Source organism: Mesoplodon bidens (genome assembly GCF_964165515.1).
Source record: "Mesoplodon bidens genome assembly, chromosome: 2".
Classification (NCBI taxonomy): Eukaryota; Metazoa; Chordata; class Mammalia; order Artiodactyla; family Ziphiidae; genus Mesoplodon; species Mesoplodon bidens.
In genome coordinates this window covers 102564577-102581659 of record NC_138177.1, presented here as the reverse complement: position 1 = coordinate 102581659, position 17083 = coordinate 102564577, and the positions used below count along the sequence as shown (strand labels likewise).

Genomic DNA, 17083 nt, shown 5'->3' with positions numbered 1-17083 from the left:
CTGGGCAGCTGCAAGAACAAAGGATTTCCACATCAAGAAGTTTGCAGCAACCAACCACACCCCCTCCCCTTTTAGTATAAAAGAAGTCTGAATTCTAACTCCGCCAAGATGGTTCTTTGGGACGCTAGTCCACCATCTTCTCGGTCTGCTGGCTTTCCAAATAAAGTCACTATTCCTTGTCCCAACAACTTGATTTACTGGCCTCTCTTGCAACGAGCAGTATGAGCTTAGACTCAGTAACACTCTCAGTTACACCTCTCTGCTGAGTGTTAATCCCCATAATCTGTTTATGCCACCCCTGTGTGTTCTCGTCCTCACGTCCCAGCCCATCACAACGGGCTGCTCCTATTTCCAGAACTTCAGCCACTGGCACATCCTTTTCCCCTTCAATCATCATTGCTGCCGTCATCATATAGGCTTTGTACCTATCTGTTTGGTTGTTTATTTGTTGGTTGGTTTTAGAGTATGATTCATTAGCATAGAGTTCAAAAACTAGCAAACTAGACCATATCTGCTAAGGCATGTATATTTCGGTGACCGTACTACAAAAAGCACCCATACTACCCAAGGCACTGTTCTAAGCACTACACATATATTAACTCATATTTAATCTTTTAAACAACCTCATCAGCTTGCATTCTCTCATGATCCTTACGTCACAGATAAAGAAAGTGAGCACAGAGAGATAAAGTATTCGGCCCAAGGATACGCAGCAAGTGAGTAGAGGAACCAAGAAGTGAATGAAACCAAGAAGTGAATGAACACCTTCTGTCTCCAGAATCCATGTTCTTACCACTGTACTATGCTGCCTTGTAAAAAAAAAAACAAACAAACACACAAAAAACATGGGAATTATTGTTCCAGAAGTCAGCATGGTAATTACCTTCAGGGGGAGGCAAGGAATAGAAATCAGAAAGGGATGAAGGGGAGATGGCAGTGGTCCCCTCATGTCCTAGGTGGTGGTTACAGAGGATTCACTTTGTAATTACTTGTTGTGCTGCAGGTGTCTCTTACACAACATATACTACTGAGGGCTGGAGGGCACTAAACCTTGAAGTTGTGGTTTCTGCTTAACGTGGATGGAAAGCGAGAGGCTACACCTCAGGGTTTGACTTCTCAGCCTGTTCCTCCCCACAGTGCAGTGGGGTCCCCATCTTCATGTTGTCGGCTCTGTGGCACCACAAGGCCTCCTGGGCACCAAAGAAGCCAGAGTGCCTGAGGGGCTCACATCATTGGAATAACCGCTATCCTGGGCTCCTTCATCCCTGGGGCCTGGACCTGAGGGACCTCCAAACTTCCTGGGAAGTCTTCCAGAATAATCCACCAGGAAGGCCAGAGCAAGGCACAGCCCAAGGCAGAAAAGGCCAGAGCCATGGTGGGTCCAGAGGGTAAGGGCAGGGCCCTCAGTCCTCCACACGCTCATCCTGCCTGACTGTGACCTCCCAGGCCTTGACCCTCTTCTCCACACCATCTGAGACCCCCAGGGCACAGAACCCCTCAGACCTCTGCTTCCATCACTCTCCTCACTTACTCCTCACTGGCTGGTGACAAAGAGCCATTGTCCACTGCTGCCCAGAACGAGGCTCCAGCTCTTTCATGGGATTTTCAAGTAGTAAGGCACGGGACTCAGGAGTCCAACCCTCATCCGGTCTGAAGTATGTGGGACCCTGCCAAGTTACAGTGTTCTTCTCATGGCCCCTCGATCCTCGCAGGGGGCCACCCACAGTGTCATTCCTCCCGGGAGCAATGACTTGTGCCTTTGGAGAGAGTCTGTGTCTGCAATTCTTCTGCATTCTGGCACTGGTATGCTGATGATGACACCAGAATTCCCCTTCTACTCCCTAATCATCCTTCAAAGTCCAACTTGCTTCCTGGCTCCCCCTCATGGGGTTCATCCCTGAGAAATCGGCAAGGTCAGCAGAGTCCCCTCCCCTCACCCCACACTCTGCTCACTCCCTGTGGGTCAGTACGCTCACTGCCAGCTCAGCGGCTCTCACACAGCCCTGTCTCCTGACTGCTTAACGCTCTTTCCTCTGCTAATACTCAGTAAAGGCTTTACGGCCAGTTTGCAATATGGCAGACACAATGTCAAACTCTTCTATAAATTCTCTCATCTAACCCCCATTTAAACATAGCTCCTGGCACATGGGAGGGGGTCCATAAATATTTCTTGACTGGATGCATCCTCACAAAAATCTTTTGTGGGAGGTACTATTAATCTCTCCGTTTCATAGATGAGAAAATTAAGGCTTAGAGATGGTAAATAACCAGTCCAAGGTCACAATGACTAGTGTCAGAGCTGGGATTCCAAGGGCTTGTTTATTCCTAGGCCTTATATACTCAGCCTGTTGATCGTCTGCAGTTTATTCTTTCATTTAACAAATATTTCAGTTTTTACTATGCACCAGGAACCAGTCCAGGTTCAGGGATGCAGCAGAAAATAAAACAGAGAAAATTTCTGCCTTACAGAGTTTACATTCAAATGAGGGACACAGACATTAAATATGATAAATAAGTATCATTTATAGTATGACTAATAGTGGTAAGAGCTGGTGAAAAAAATAAAGAAGGCAAGGAAAGAATGGGGTGTCATTTTAGATGGAGTGAGCAGGAAGTCTTCACAGAGAAGGGGTAGCTGAGTACAGACCTGAAGGTGGTGAGGGAGATAGCTCCTCAGAAATCCAAGGGAAGAGTACCAGGTGCAAAGGCCCTGAGGCAAAGGAGGATTCCTGGTGAGTCCCAGGAACAGCAAGGAGCTCAGTGTGGTTAAAGCAGAGTCACTGAGGGAGAGGGCAGTGGAGCTCAGAGTAGCAGGGCCAGGTCGCATAGAACCTTAGGCCACTGTACAGAGTGGAGTGAGTGCCGTGGAATTCACTGGAAGACTGTGAGGGGAGGCATGCCATGTTCTGATGTGCTTTTAACGAGGTTATTCTGACTGTTGATTGAGACTTGAGAAAAAGCAAGGCAAATGCATCAGCAAAAAAACTAGCTAGAAGGCCGCAGCGATAATCCAGACCGGGTATTATAGTGGTTAGATTAGGAGGAAGCAGCAGAGGTGGCAGGAGATGGTTGATTTGGGATACATTTTGTAGACGGTGCCAACAGGGTTCCAGATCCCTGTACCCACTTGCCTGCTGGACACCTGAAAGCTCCCTAGCACCTCAGACTCATCAGGTCTGAAATTGAACACATTATCTTCCCCCAAGATATCTTCATTCCTCCTACACTTCCATCTCTGGTAATACCACTCCAGCTGGACAGTGGTCCAGCCAGAAACCTGGGCATCACCCTCGATTCCTCCCTCTGCCCACCTCTCACATGCAATCTGCCACCCTGTCCCATCCAGTGTGCTCTCTCCTCCTTCATCCCCACGTCCTCTGCCTCATTCAGTGCCTCATCCCTCTGGCCTGGACTCTCTCAAGTTTCCCTCCTCTGGCCTGGGCTCAGCAAACTCTACATGGCACCAGATGGATCATTATGGGAAGCAGACCATATCTGTTTAAAACTCTCCTAAGACTCTCTGTTGCCTGTTGAATAAAGTCCAAATTCTCTGGCTCAAAGCTGTCTAAAAGAAATATATTGCGAGTTACACATGTAGTTTGGCTTTCTCTAGTAGCTGCATTTTTAAAAGTAAAAGGAAAACAGAGGAAATTAATTGTAAATATGTGATTAAGCCAATATATCCAAATATTATCATTTTAATATGTAATCAACACAAATATATTAATTATATACATTCATATATCTATTAATTATATAATATATATATATTTACTAAGTCTTTGAAATCCAGTGTATAATTTACACTTACAGCACATCCCAATTTGGACCAGACACATTTCAAGCACTCAGTAGCAACATGTGGGTACCACACTGGACAGTGCAGCTCCAGACAAAGCCCTCTCTCATGGTCTTTTCTACCACTTCTCTTGTCTCATCCCTGTTCCCATTCCACCTTCCCCTGCCACTTGTTCCTTGTGTTCTAGCAGATCTTACCAACCTAGAGCACCCCAAACACACGTGCTGTTTCCTGACTCCCTGCCCTTGCACATAAATACAGAGGTGCACAGCAGCAGGCCTGTACCCACTCTCAAGAGCCAATTTTGCACATCTCTTCCCCACGTGCCATTCAGTGATGCCATATTGGTAGCTTGACATTGGCCATCATGGGAGTATTTATGCCACAGAGACTGGCAAACACTCTAAACCAGGCTTTTGGGGAGGATGGAGACCACCTGCTAAACATATCACTGCCTGTCACTGCACATAATACTCACCCCTCCATAATCCTCTTCTCCCACCCCTAGTTCATCTGCTAAACATTTCATCCAAACGTTTCATCATTTCATTCATCCTGTCTGTGTAGGTTTGCCCTCCTACTAGTCTTCAAGTTTGAAAAAAGAGCCTAGTTTTCTGTATGCAATTAGTACATGAGGTCCTCCCTCCTCCTCTGTTTTTTCCCTGAATACCCTATCATAATTATCACTGTATATAAGAGACCATAAAAAAAAGAAGTTTATAGTATAAATTTTAAAATGAAACCCATCTGGGTAGGAATCCTGCCTCCTCTACTTACTGGTGATGTAGCCTCAGTCAAGATACTTATTTATAACAAACACTGGTTTCCATACCTGAAAAGAGGTTTAAAAACACATCATCACAAGATTATCGTGATGATTAAATTATATAAATTGCTTAGTCCATTAGCTGGCACATACCAGACACTCAAAAATGTTTAGATATTATTAAGTCTTCCAGTATTTATCATTTGAATAAAGTAGTTGCTCAAAACACTTTTGTTAAAATAAATGTTGAATGAAATTTCAGAAATTCCTCAAGTCCAATTCAGAGAGTGTATGAGTCAGAATTCCAGCTGGAGACAGACGGCACATACACTCAAAGGGCTGACTAAGGGAGGGTTTGTTAAAGGACTCTTTACAAAGGTCTGAGCAGGGTTGAGGGAAGTCCAGGGTTGGCAACAGTCTGTTACCACATGTAGGCATGAAGGTGTGATGGGGGAGCATGTCCCTGAACCCGGTGAGAACTGTAGCTGGAGGAAAGGCCACCCAACGGGAGCTATAGCCTCAATGAAGGAACCTAGCAGGTGTCAAACCATCAGGATGGGGGTTGAAGAGATACTCCACCTCGATTTTCTCCAGCTTATTTGGAGGACGCCCTGCCGGTGCTTCCCACTGGCTGAACCCAAGTCAAGCCCAGGGCAAGCGGCACTCACACAGCTCCTGAAGGTCAGCCTCTTGGGCAGTGAGCTGATGGGAAAGATGGAAGATGGGCTGGAGGCCCAAAGGGAGACTCGAGAGCAGAGCTTTCAAGTGGGATTGAGCCTCCTTCAGCCTGCAGGTGTCAAGTCTTGCTTACAAACCATAGATAATAATCATTGAGACTGGGCCTTGAAGGATAGAATCAGATAACAAGCATTCATATGGGCCAATTTTGGTTACTTTATCTACAAGTTTGTTCTCTCAAACGTAAGAAAGCTGATTTCATTCTGTAATCCTCTACTTGGTTGGCACCTAACAATTCTTAGAGTCAGGAAGTCCATACCTATGTCTTAACTTAAAATATTCCCACCACGACAGAAATATATTGTATTTTAAACAGTTCTCTGTAGAGAGGGGAAAGAACTGGTATGCAGATGGATAAATAGATAGCCTTAATTAAATCACCACTATAGTGTTTTCACCTTTACAATTGATCATCATAGTTCTTTTCATTTTTCCCCTATGGTCCTCTTTTCTAACTTTCTAGTGGGTCTGTAGAAATGACGTGTTGAGTATCCTGCTGATGTCAGAAGAACTGTTAAAATGCCGGTTGTGATTATCTTTGCTGTTGTTGTAGGCCTGGATGATTTTCCTGGAAAGGCCTGGAGGGAGGCTGTAATCATCTCCTGGCTTTATTGTGAGGCCTATTCAGCTTCTCCACAAGTCCCTTATTCTGGAGAAAATAGTTATGGCCAGACCAATTCTACTTCCCTATCTGTCCTAAAATTTGGTGTTCTGAGTCTTCCCTTCCCAGCTAACACTTTCTAAAAGTACTGGCTGACACGAAAAGAAATGACATTGAGTTATTTGTAGTGAGGTGGATGGACCTAGAGTCTGTCATACAGAGTGAACTAAGTCAGAAAGAGAAAAACAAATACCATATGCTAACACATATATATGGAATCTAAAAAAAAAAAAAAGGTTATGAAGAACCTAGGGGCAGGACAGGAATAAAGATGCAGACGTAGAGAATGGACTTGAGGACACAGGGAGGGGGAAGGGTAAGCTGGGACGAAGTGAGAGAGTGGCAGGGACATATATACACTACCAAATCTAAAATAGATAGCTAGTGGGAAGCAGCCGCATAGCACAGGGAGATCAGCTGGGTGCTTTGTGAACAGCTAGAGGGGTGGGATAGGGAGGGTGGGAGGGAGATGCAAGAGGGAGGGGATATGGAGATGTATGTATATGTATAGCTGATTCACTTTGTTATACAGCAGCAATGAACACACCATTGTAAAGCAATTATACTCCAATAAAGATGTTAAAAAATAAAATAAAATAAAAGTACTGGCTGAAGCCCATTCCACAGGAAAGAGGCCCCAGGAAGGGGCAAGCAGTGAGGGATCCAGACTCAACCAACATTCTGATTCCTCCAATAGAATGTAAGCCCCATGAAGACAGGGGCCACGTCTACCTGCTTACCGGTGTCCCCAGTGCCTAGCCTGCTGCCTGGCACATAGCAAGTGCCTAATGTTTTTATAGAATGAATAAATGAATGAATGCACACTATGTGCCAAACACTCTCATGTACAAAATATTGGAGACATTATTTTTCACATGTGAAAACTGAGAGGCCAATGTTATTTATGTCAGCAGTGGGCAAGGCCTCAACCACAGACCTTCTGACTTTTGTAGTCAAATGCACCCCACTGCTTCCCATCCAAGATGCCTCCCTTCAAACAAGCCACTTTGCTTTACCTTTGCTATTCCCTAGCCCAAGCTCAGCTTTTCAGTAATAAGCCTGGACCACAGGGGCTGCCATGATCAAGAGCTCCTCTCCCCACAGCTAACTAACCCATATGTGTTACTGTCTCTTTAATGTTTGCCTTGACCCAGAATCTTCCCCTTCTGATCTTAGGATCTGCAGCCACTTTGGGGGAGATTCTGAGTATATCCCAGAGGTTTCTCTCTCTTTTTTTTTTTTTCTTTTAAAGAGACAGCCTTTATTTTAAGGATTTTTACACTGAAGACTTCAAAAAGTGGTAGGTTTTTGGAACTTACTGACCTGTATTTAAAAGGAACTGTTGACAAAGATTCGCCAGAAATAATCTGAACAAGAGGGAAAATAGTTAATACTGCTGAAACCTACTAAAATGATTCCAGGAAATATGGTTTATCTGACATAACGTTACCTCTAAATACTGTCACTGATATGAAACTGACTGCTTCTTACTTTTCTAAACACACAGTGGTATAATTAACAGTATTCAATCACTTCTGTTCTCTCCTGAACATATAAAAATTAAAATACCAATTAAAAAACTAATATATTCTTTTTAAAAAATGTTTCTTATAGATACAATTTCAATATTTTCATTCAATAGTGGTGTGGTTTAAGAGATTTTTCATTCACAAGTCAAACAACAATCCACCCAAAGGGAACTGATTGTCTCTAGGCTCATAATACAAATAAAGAGTTCGGGAATGCAGCAGCTGACATTTCTAAAATACAAAACAGATAAAATTCTTAGAAAATACATGCAATAAGCTCTACTAAGCAGCTGGTCACAGAACTAGAACATTTGATAATTTTCCTGGTGATTTCAATGGGACTCCAGATGTTTCCAAATTCAACTTGAACTCTTATCTTAGGCTTTGTATTTTGCTTTTCCAGTTTTGATAATGACACAAACATGATTCAAATCCCTGAAGTATTTATTATAGTCAAGGGCATATCCTACAACAAACTTGTCTGGAATTTCAAATCCAACAAAATCTGGTCTATATCCAACACTTTGAGGGGTCCTTTTCACCAGCAAGTTTGCAACCTTGACCATCTTTGGATTATGCTGCTTGGCCAAGGAAAGCAAGGTTTGCATTGTTTTGCCAGTGCCAATTATATCTTCAACAATCAAGACATTCTTTCCAGTTAAAGTTGAGAGATCATCTCCACCAATTACTTTTATGTCACCTGTTGACTGGTCATTACAGTAGCTTTTCAGTCTGATAAAATCTACAGTCATAGGTATAGATCTATCACTATTTCTGTTCAGTGCTTTGATGTAATCCAGCAGGTCAGCAAAGAATTTATAGCCCTCCTTGAGCACACAAAGGGCCACGATGTGACGGCCTCCCATCTCCTTCATCACATCTCCAGCTAGCCGTTCGGTCCTGTCTATAATTAGAGGAATAAATGCCTTTTCCAAATCCTCAGCATAATGATTAGGTATACAAAATAAATCTAGGTCATAACCTGGTTCATCACCACTAATCACGATGCTGGGGCTGTGGTTGCCATAACGGAGCCGGCTGGCGTGTGGGCTGAAGGCAGTCTCCAGTGGTTTCTCTTTGAGTAAACTATTGTTGAGACACAGTAAGTCCCCCACATGCGAACATTCAAGTTGCGAACTTTCAAAGATGTGAACATGCATTTGCATGTCCAATCAGGTAAGCTAGTTCACGTGTCTGGCATACATTGTCACATGCGTGCATCCTCCACGAGGGGTTGTGCTTTTGTGCACTTTACTGTCATCTATGACAAGAAAAAAAGAGCTACTACCTAGACATCACTGGATCGTTTTTTCAAGAGGGTAAATAGAATTGATCCAGCAAGGAACCAGAATCTGTGCCATCAATGTCAGGCGTGAGTGAAATACAGCTTGCCCTCCGTCTCCTACTGCTGACAATCCTTCAGTTCTACCATCTCCCACCTCCTCTCCCTCCTCCAGTCAGTAACTCTTCTTGCCTGTTCACTCGATGCCAGCCCCTGTATGCCAGCTGTTGTACTGTACTACTGTACTTTTCACGGTACTGTACTATAAGATTAAAAATGTTTTCTTTATTTTTTGTGTGTGTTTGTTTTCTATGTATTATTTGTGTGGAAAGTATTATAAACCTGGGCTTCCCTGGTGGCGCAGTGGTTGAGAGTCTGCCTGCCGATGCAGGGGACGAGGGTTTGTGCCCCGGTCCGGGAAGATCCCACATGCCGCGGAACAGCTAGGCCCATGAGCCATGGCCGCTGAGCCTGCGTGTCTGGAGCCTGTGCTCCACAGCGGGAGAGGCCGCAACAGTGAGAGGCCCGCGTATCGCAAAAAAAAAAGTATTATAAACCTGTTGTAGTACAGTACTACGTAGCCGATTGTGTTAGCTGGGCACCTAGGCTAACTTTGCTGGACTTACGAACAAATTGGACTTAGGAACACGTTCTCAGCATGGAACTCATTCGTATGTGGGGTACTTACTGTATTAGAAACCCTGACTGCCCCAGAGCCACCACCTGCCAGTAGTGAGCTCCACGACCCAATGGTAGTCTGGCATCTCCTGGGGCATCCCTGGTCGGGGTGGAAGCCTGTCTAGTTTCAGGCTGCCCCAGGGTACCCACATCAAACTGTAACCTGGCTCCAGACTGAGTTTCCCTTCAGTTTTTCCCTCCAGTCATCCCCACGGACTCCTGGACATCCCTGGATTAAGGGCCCCAGGGAATGGTGAGGACAGTGTCTTGTTTGGGTCGCCCTCCCCTCCTCCCCCACGATGCAGTGCCTCACTGTCCAGGATGTCTCCTCGCTCACAGCCCAAACTACCAGCTCTGGGACTTCTGTTGCCTCTGCTTGCCCTGGCTGTGTTCTCTCTGGCAGAGCCAGTTGTGGAGCTAGCAAAGCCCTGAGTGAAAGACACGCTTGATCTTTTTGCAGTCCCTTCTCCTCCACTTATCGGTATACCTTTTACAAAACTTGAACTCTTGTGTGTGGGCCTTGGGACAGTGTCACATTTCAGAAGCACAGGACAATAGCCAAAATAGATTAAAAGGAATTTCTTTGCTCATCCCTCATGCAAGTCATTATGGAAGCTAGACAAAGATAGGAACTCATAAACATTTACTACATTTTTGTTTCCATCTCCTTTGCTCAGAGTTGCTCTGAGAGGCTCTCCTCCTATCCTTGAAGAAAACTTCTCTATTCTCTGCCTCCACCTCCATTCTCCTCCTCCCCCAGGACTGGGTTATATAGCTTGACTTAGCTTCTCTCCCAGCAACAAGGATCCTTCCTCTTTGGAAGTGGGGGAGAAGTCAGGAGTGTACAGTTAAAGAATTCTTTTTACATGTTGGGAGAGAGGGAGTAGTGAGTACTTACACAGAAATCAGCTCTGATCCATGACTTAGTTTTCAGAATAGACATATGCCTCATGATTTTATTCTTAGTCACTAACCACTAGAAACACGCTCCCTACTGATCTTATGATGTTTAAAGTGTCATGTTAACGATTACCATCCCAGCTTGGTAACTAAGCCGGCTGGCTGGTGAAAAGCAACAGCTCTGTGCTTGAGACTGGCTCAGGAACAGGACTCTGATGAGTTCTAGTTGGTCAGTTTTATCTGGTAGAGGTAGGGAAGGCTGCAACTGCATCATGGCTCTACCTTGTGTGGCAGAGCCTGTTCACCCATTCATTCACTCACTCATTGATTTATTCAACCAACCAAGATTTTTCTGTGCAGCCATTACTAGTCCAGCTCTGTGCTACATACAGAAGAGAGAGACGAATAAGTCTCAACCTTCACCTTCAAGGAGCACACCTCAAACTGGGGAGATAATCATGCGACCTCATCAATCATAACACAGTTTGGTGGTGTAATAGCAGACAGAGAAGCAGGGACCAAAGGGTCACTGGGACAGAACTAACTCTGATGTGGGATAGAGATGGATCCGTCTAAGAAGCCTTCTCAGAGGAGGTGATATTTGAGCTGGGTCAAAAGAAAAAGCAGAAGCACTTCAGATGAAGAATGAAGTACAAGCATTTCAGGAAGAAGGCACAGAACAGGCAATGCCACAGTTACATGAAAGGGGATCCTAAGTTTGGGCAAGAATGAAAAGCTTAGAATAGCTGGACACAGAGTAGTGGGAGGGATACTGGGAAGTAGGTGGGAGCAGAATGTGAAGGACCTTGGAAAGTTTAAAAAAATATATTGGAGGAAAACAGAAAAAATTAAAAATTACCTATATTCCCCATCCTTTATTAATGTTATAGAAAGTACGACACAATGGAAATTTCCTCTTTGCCCATCCAAAATCACCATACCAAGGAAACCTCTGTTAATAGTTTAATAAATGTCCTCCCTTTTTCCTAAATGTATGCAGGTATTTTTATGTATACAAATTTAAATCACATTTTAAAAGATCCTTTATATGTATTGACCTGCATTTTTCCCCCAGTTAGTAACATAGGAGATATGTTTACAGATCAATTTATACAGAACTATTTTGTTATTTTTAATAGGCAATGAGGAACCAGTGAAGGACTCTAAGTTTGGGGGTGAGTGGGTCAGATCTGTTTTATGTGGAGGCTGGATGAGACAGAAGAGGCCAGGAAGCTCACTCAGGAAGGGTAAGGATGAGAACCCCACTGAAAAGGCCACAAGGATGAGATGTAAGAGAGGTTTCTGAGGTAAAATATGCAGATTGTAGTGACCATTGTTGGCTGGGTTGTGAGAAAATCTTGGTGAAGTTTCATTTTGTTATACATAATAGAAGTTACTAGAACTAGCTTCAGAAGAAACATTTTAGAAGGAGGATTCAAGGGCAAGAGCTACAACCAGGCCTGAGGGGGCTTGGAATCCAGAAATAGAAAACTATCATGGGTCAAGATCACTGTCTACTCTTTCTAGAGCGAGGGTTTCTCATTCCAGTTTCTCTCTGAAGGTCCACCTCATCATCCTTTGTGTCTGCTTCTCCGTGCACTTGTGCCTAGCTGCACTAGGAGGGTCTGCAGAGCACGCTGTACTACAGACAGATCAGGGGTGTGTGTGTGTGTGTGTGTGTGCGTGTGTGTGTGTGCTTTCAGAATTCCCTGGGCAATTTCAACACAGAGCAAAGGTGAATAACCCATAGTAGTGGGACTTGTTCCGTGTCTCTGAGGCCCATTTCCAAATTCCCAGGAAAGGTTGTGATTGGCCCAGCCAGGTCAGGTGTTTGCTCTGGTCCAATCAACTGTGTTCATGGTGGAGCGCCAGTCAGAATAACCAGGACGGTTAAGTCAGCCTCAGGGACAAGGAAGTGGAGGGGGAGACAGAAGAGCCCATGGCTTCAAGATTTTGTGGTTCCACACGACACAGGCAAATCAGATTTCACGTTTACCTCTTGCTCCTTCCCCGGGGGAAAAAGCCTTTGCCTGAGTGGACAGAGTACTTTGTGTCACTGGCACGGCTGCCATTACGCCATCTCTGCCTGAAAGGACAAAGGGAATGACTTAGTCCCTCGGCTTCCGCCGCTGGGGCTGCCGGGCCGCCCTCCTCCACGGGAGCAGCGCAGCCTGACTGTTCGGGGCTCAGGGCCGGCTGGGCAAGGCCCGGTGGCACAAAGTACGTCTCCCCGGAAGTAGAAGCAGAAGCAAACAGCTGTGAAATGATGCTTCATTGCAATCAGCTTCTTGCTTGTCATTAGGATGAATAACTGTGGGTAGACTGTGGCTTCGTATTTCCCTCCGAGTGGGGAAAGAGCTGACCAGTGGGAGGCAAGCCTCTCGAGCCGGCAGCTGACTGCGCCTTCCCCGCTGTTTACCTGCGTTGTCAGGGCGCTCCTCCCACCCCCCTAAGCCTTCTCCCTGGATGGAGAACTCCTCACCCCCGCTTCCCGAAGCGGCACTTGGTGGCGTGTGAGGGGACTTTTTAGCCCAACCGCAAGTGATTTCTGTTTCCTGCTCCTCCAACTCAGTCACACTCCTCCCCAGGGCCGTGGGTCCTAAAATAATTACAAACCTCAAGACCAGCCCACGCACGGGTGGGTTTGAAGCCAGTAGCCTCTGTTTCTCTGTCCTGTAAGGTCTTATCTTGCCTTTTAATATCCTACTCTTGACTTTTCAACCGTGTTTCTATACTTCTGCCAACTCCGTAATTTATGGATGTGTTTGAGTGATTTTCTTCAGGTTTCATTTTACATCTCTGGAAAAGCTAAGGGGGTTATATTTTTATGCCAAGACAGAGGACTTGCTTGAGACTCAGGAGGCCTTAAGACAAGCCCCAGATCTGACAATTACTAGTTTTGTAACCTCTGGCAGATGACTTCAGTTCCCTCCCCCATTCTCCCATGGCTATGTTTATACTTCTATTATTATATGTATCACGTCTTTGTGCTCCCTAGGAGATTCTGAACTTCTCAAGACTAAGCTTTTATCTGTCTGGGTAACAACCACAATACCTAGTACAGTGCCTGACACATAGCGGATGTCCAAAAAAACTAAAATGTAACCTCTAGAAATCTATAAAATTGGGATAATTATACCAAATTATAAACATTAAATAAGGCAATTCATGTGATTTATAAACTATAAAGAATAATAATACATATGTCTAAAAGTTATAACAATGCCATTATAAAATTTGTACAACTTTAAAAATATGGTTCTATTAAATTAGTCTTACTTCATATTTGAAAAGCTTAGGGTAAAGGATTGATGAGGAAAAGCTAAGATTTCTCATTTACAGTGACTTTATTAATCACATGACTTATTCTGTCTCTAGCATAAGCCTCTGTTCTCATGTGTGGTGTTTTTTATTTTGTTTTGCTTTGTTTTTATTCAGTGAGTTACATGGTTTAATGGTTGATACATTTGGTATAAAGGATGATGAATCTAACCCAGGGTTTCTCAACCTCTGCACTATTGACATTTTGGGCCAAATAATTCTTTGTTGGGGGTTGGGAGCTGTCCTGTGCATTGTAGGATATTTAGGAGCACTGCAGCTCCCCTCAACCCACCAGATGCCAGTATCACCCTCCCCCCGACCAAGGTAACACCCAAAAAAGTCAAATATCCCCTGGAAGGAGAGAGGGGGCAAAATTGCCCCCATCCTTTCTATTGCTCTGAAGTTTTGACTCATGCTTTTTTTCTCTTGCATCTTTTTTTTTTTTTTTTTTTGCGGTAGGCGGGCCTCTCACTGTTGTGGCCTCTCCCGTCGTGGAGCACAGGCTCCGGACGCGCAGGCTCAGCAGCCATGGCTCACGGGCCCAGCCGCTCCGCGGCATGTGGGATTTTCCCGGACCGGGGCACAAACCCGTATCCCCTGCATCGGCAGGCGGACTCTCAAGCACTGCGCCACCAGGGAAGCCCCCTCTCTTGCATCTTTAAGTATTAACTTTCTCAATATTTGAAATGTATGAACTCAGGTCTCTTAAGTGCTGCAGAATAAGACCAGTCTGAGTCCTACTCAAAGCATTTTTCACTGACTTGGATTTGAAGGTACTCATGTCCTTCAACACATTCGATTAGTCAGAATTTCCTAGCTTGCCAGAGAAATTCCCTCTTTCTCCCTTATTCTTCTTCCATACTCGGGGTTGGTACAGCCTTAATATCTATCCCTTACACCAAGACTTTGAAGACCAATCCTACAATTCCATCACCATTTCTTCTAAGAAGCAAGTAGGCTTCTTACCCCTAGGGCCTGTGATGGCCTGACTTCTCAGACTTCCCCCAAGCAGACACATAATCAAGGCCCCTCTGTGAGCCTCACTGCACTCCAGGGACCCTAGGTCTATAGCATGTATACATTTAGGTGTGGACACTTTATATTACCACCAAGAACAAGTCTCTCCTAAGTGATCTACACCTATCTTCCTTTTTACACATGTACCTTTGCTCCTCACCTCCCTCCCTTCCTCTGCATTTGGTGTCTTTGTGGACTTACCCCAATTCACAGGCAATGATGTAACTTTTCCATCCCCCTGATGGCTGGGGCCAGTGTCACAGTCCTTGCATTGCAGACAAGATGCTTGCTTTCCTCCCCATCTCCTGTCTACCCTCCTTTGAAGAGCATAGCCTATGGTTTTATCTGACATTCATTTTCTCCAAAGTGCAAAAGCTGTTATTAATAGTCTCCACTTGTTTGCCTATGAACCTGATAAGCATGAATTTACCAAGTGCAAATGCTCTGATCACCTGTGATGCTGGCACTTACTTAACAAATGCCTCTCTCCCACACAGAAAGGATGCTGTGTCATGAATTGAAAATGACCCTGCGTACCATGCACACAGTTTTCATTCCTGCTTGAGAAACCACGTTCTTGTGGCCAAAAAAGAATGAGATTCGGTCATCTGATTGCATTATGCCTGCCTTGGATGCTCAGTATCTGGCACATAACAACACTTTTATAGTTGTTTTTGGCAAGAGAGCTTGCTAACTCAAAATTATCTTTACAAAGTAGTATAACCAGCTTGTTTTAAAGTTAATTTGTGAAGATGAGTTGACATCTTAGAAGACAGGAGAGTAGCTAATTAGGAACTCATCTGAAGAGGAAATTTTGAAAGGCTGTTTATTGTATCCAATATGTCTCAAAATAATTCTTTTTTTTTTTTTTTTTGCTGTACGTGGGCCTCTCACTGCCGTGGCCTCTCCTGCCGCGGAGCACAGGCTCTGGACACGCAGGCCCAGCGGCCATGGCTCACGGGCCCAGCCGCCCCGCGGCACGTGGGACCCTCCCGGACCGGGGCACGAACCCGTGCCCCCTGCATCGGCAGGCGGACTCCCAACCACTGCGCCACCAGGGAAGCCCCTCAAAATAATTCTCTACACATTGAAAACCACCATCAACACCACTGCTTTGAGCTCCTACTTAGTGCCTGATGTACGTTATGTCATTTAAACCTCACAACAACCTGGTGAGGTTTTCTTGGAGACAACTATCCCCATCTCACAGATTGGAAACTAAAACTCAGAGATGTCATGTGAACATGACCAAAGGCACACAGTCATTAAGTAGCGAACTTAGGATCCAATCCAAAGCCCAACAAAGTGAGATGTTGGATATCACTATTCAGTATAGGGATTTCTACAAAACTCTGAAGTAGAGTAAAGAGCTTCTTGTCTAATCCCAACAAGTATCACACTAAGAAGTCCTAAAAACATCTCACAGAGTAGTATGAAAAAATAAAGATTAGGAATCAGATCTGGATCTTAATCCATACTTTACTACTTTCTAGTGGAATCATCATGGACAATTGCCTTATCATTGCTGAGCATCAGTTTCCTCATCAAAAACAGAGATTAAGGGTTTCTGTGAGTAATTATGAGTTAACTCTTATGCTCTACAAAAATGTAGTTTGACCATAGGTATTTCCCAGGAGCCTCATCACCAAATCACGGGAAGAACCTGGCTTCCCTACTCAAGTTGGAAGGCCATTGCCAAGGCTGTCCGAAGGTGATGGTGTTCTCTTTCCCATAACATCAGTGATGACACAGGGAGAGTGAGCATGTCAGGCCACAGGGACTGCCTCTCTAATAGGCTGACCACATTTGGAACACAAACAGAGCCTCTTCTGAGCAACCACAAGGAGAAGCCAAGCAGACTCAAGGGCATGCCTCCAAGTGGCTGGCCAGTGTCCACGGGCTTTAGAACACTGTGGTTAGCCTCAGACTCTGTCAAAAGGGACAAGCCCCAGCTCCCAAGTTAGTCGCTTCCACAACAGTAAACCAAGATGAGTCATGTGAGGATGGAGAAACCTCTAGAGACAGCTTTCCATGTGAGGATCACTGTAAAGAATTAAGGCTGGAGACGGGAGAACTCTAAGAACCTGGGCGGCTGATGTTTCCATCTTAGTGAGTCAATATGTGAGACGTGGCAGGACGTGAGCATGTATGTGTACCTGTTCACACTCGTGTTCAATGAAGGAGAACCTCTGTGTATCCTTCTGCCTCCTCTTGGTTTGCCAGCTGCCACTCAACAGTATCCCTGTGGATTGGAGACTTACACAATATTATTACTTCAGGGACAGTCTGCTTCTTTTTAATATTACAAAATTGCCCTTTCAAAAGTTTGGACCAATTCATTTTCACTCTTGCAGAGTATAAGAGGGTCTATTTTCTTCACCAATTTCAACAC

At 44.7% G+C, this 17083-nt stretch overlaps 1 pseudogene across 1 annotated transcript; it reads right to left on the bottom strand.

Annotated features, from left to right (window-relative positions):
• Nucleotides 1-7737: 7737 nt before the first annotated feature.
• Nucleotides 7738-12425, bottom strand: LOC308630258 (hypoxanthine-guanine phosphoribosyltransferase-like; annotated as a pseudogene). The gene is made up of 2 exons: nt 12350-12425; nt 7738-8579 (listed from the first exon to the last, which is right to left on the bottom strand). The product of its transcript is annotated as a hypoxanthine-guanine phosphoribosyltransferase-like (transcript).
• Between the last annotated feature and the right edge of the window lie 4658 nt (nt 12426-17083).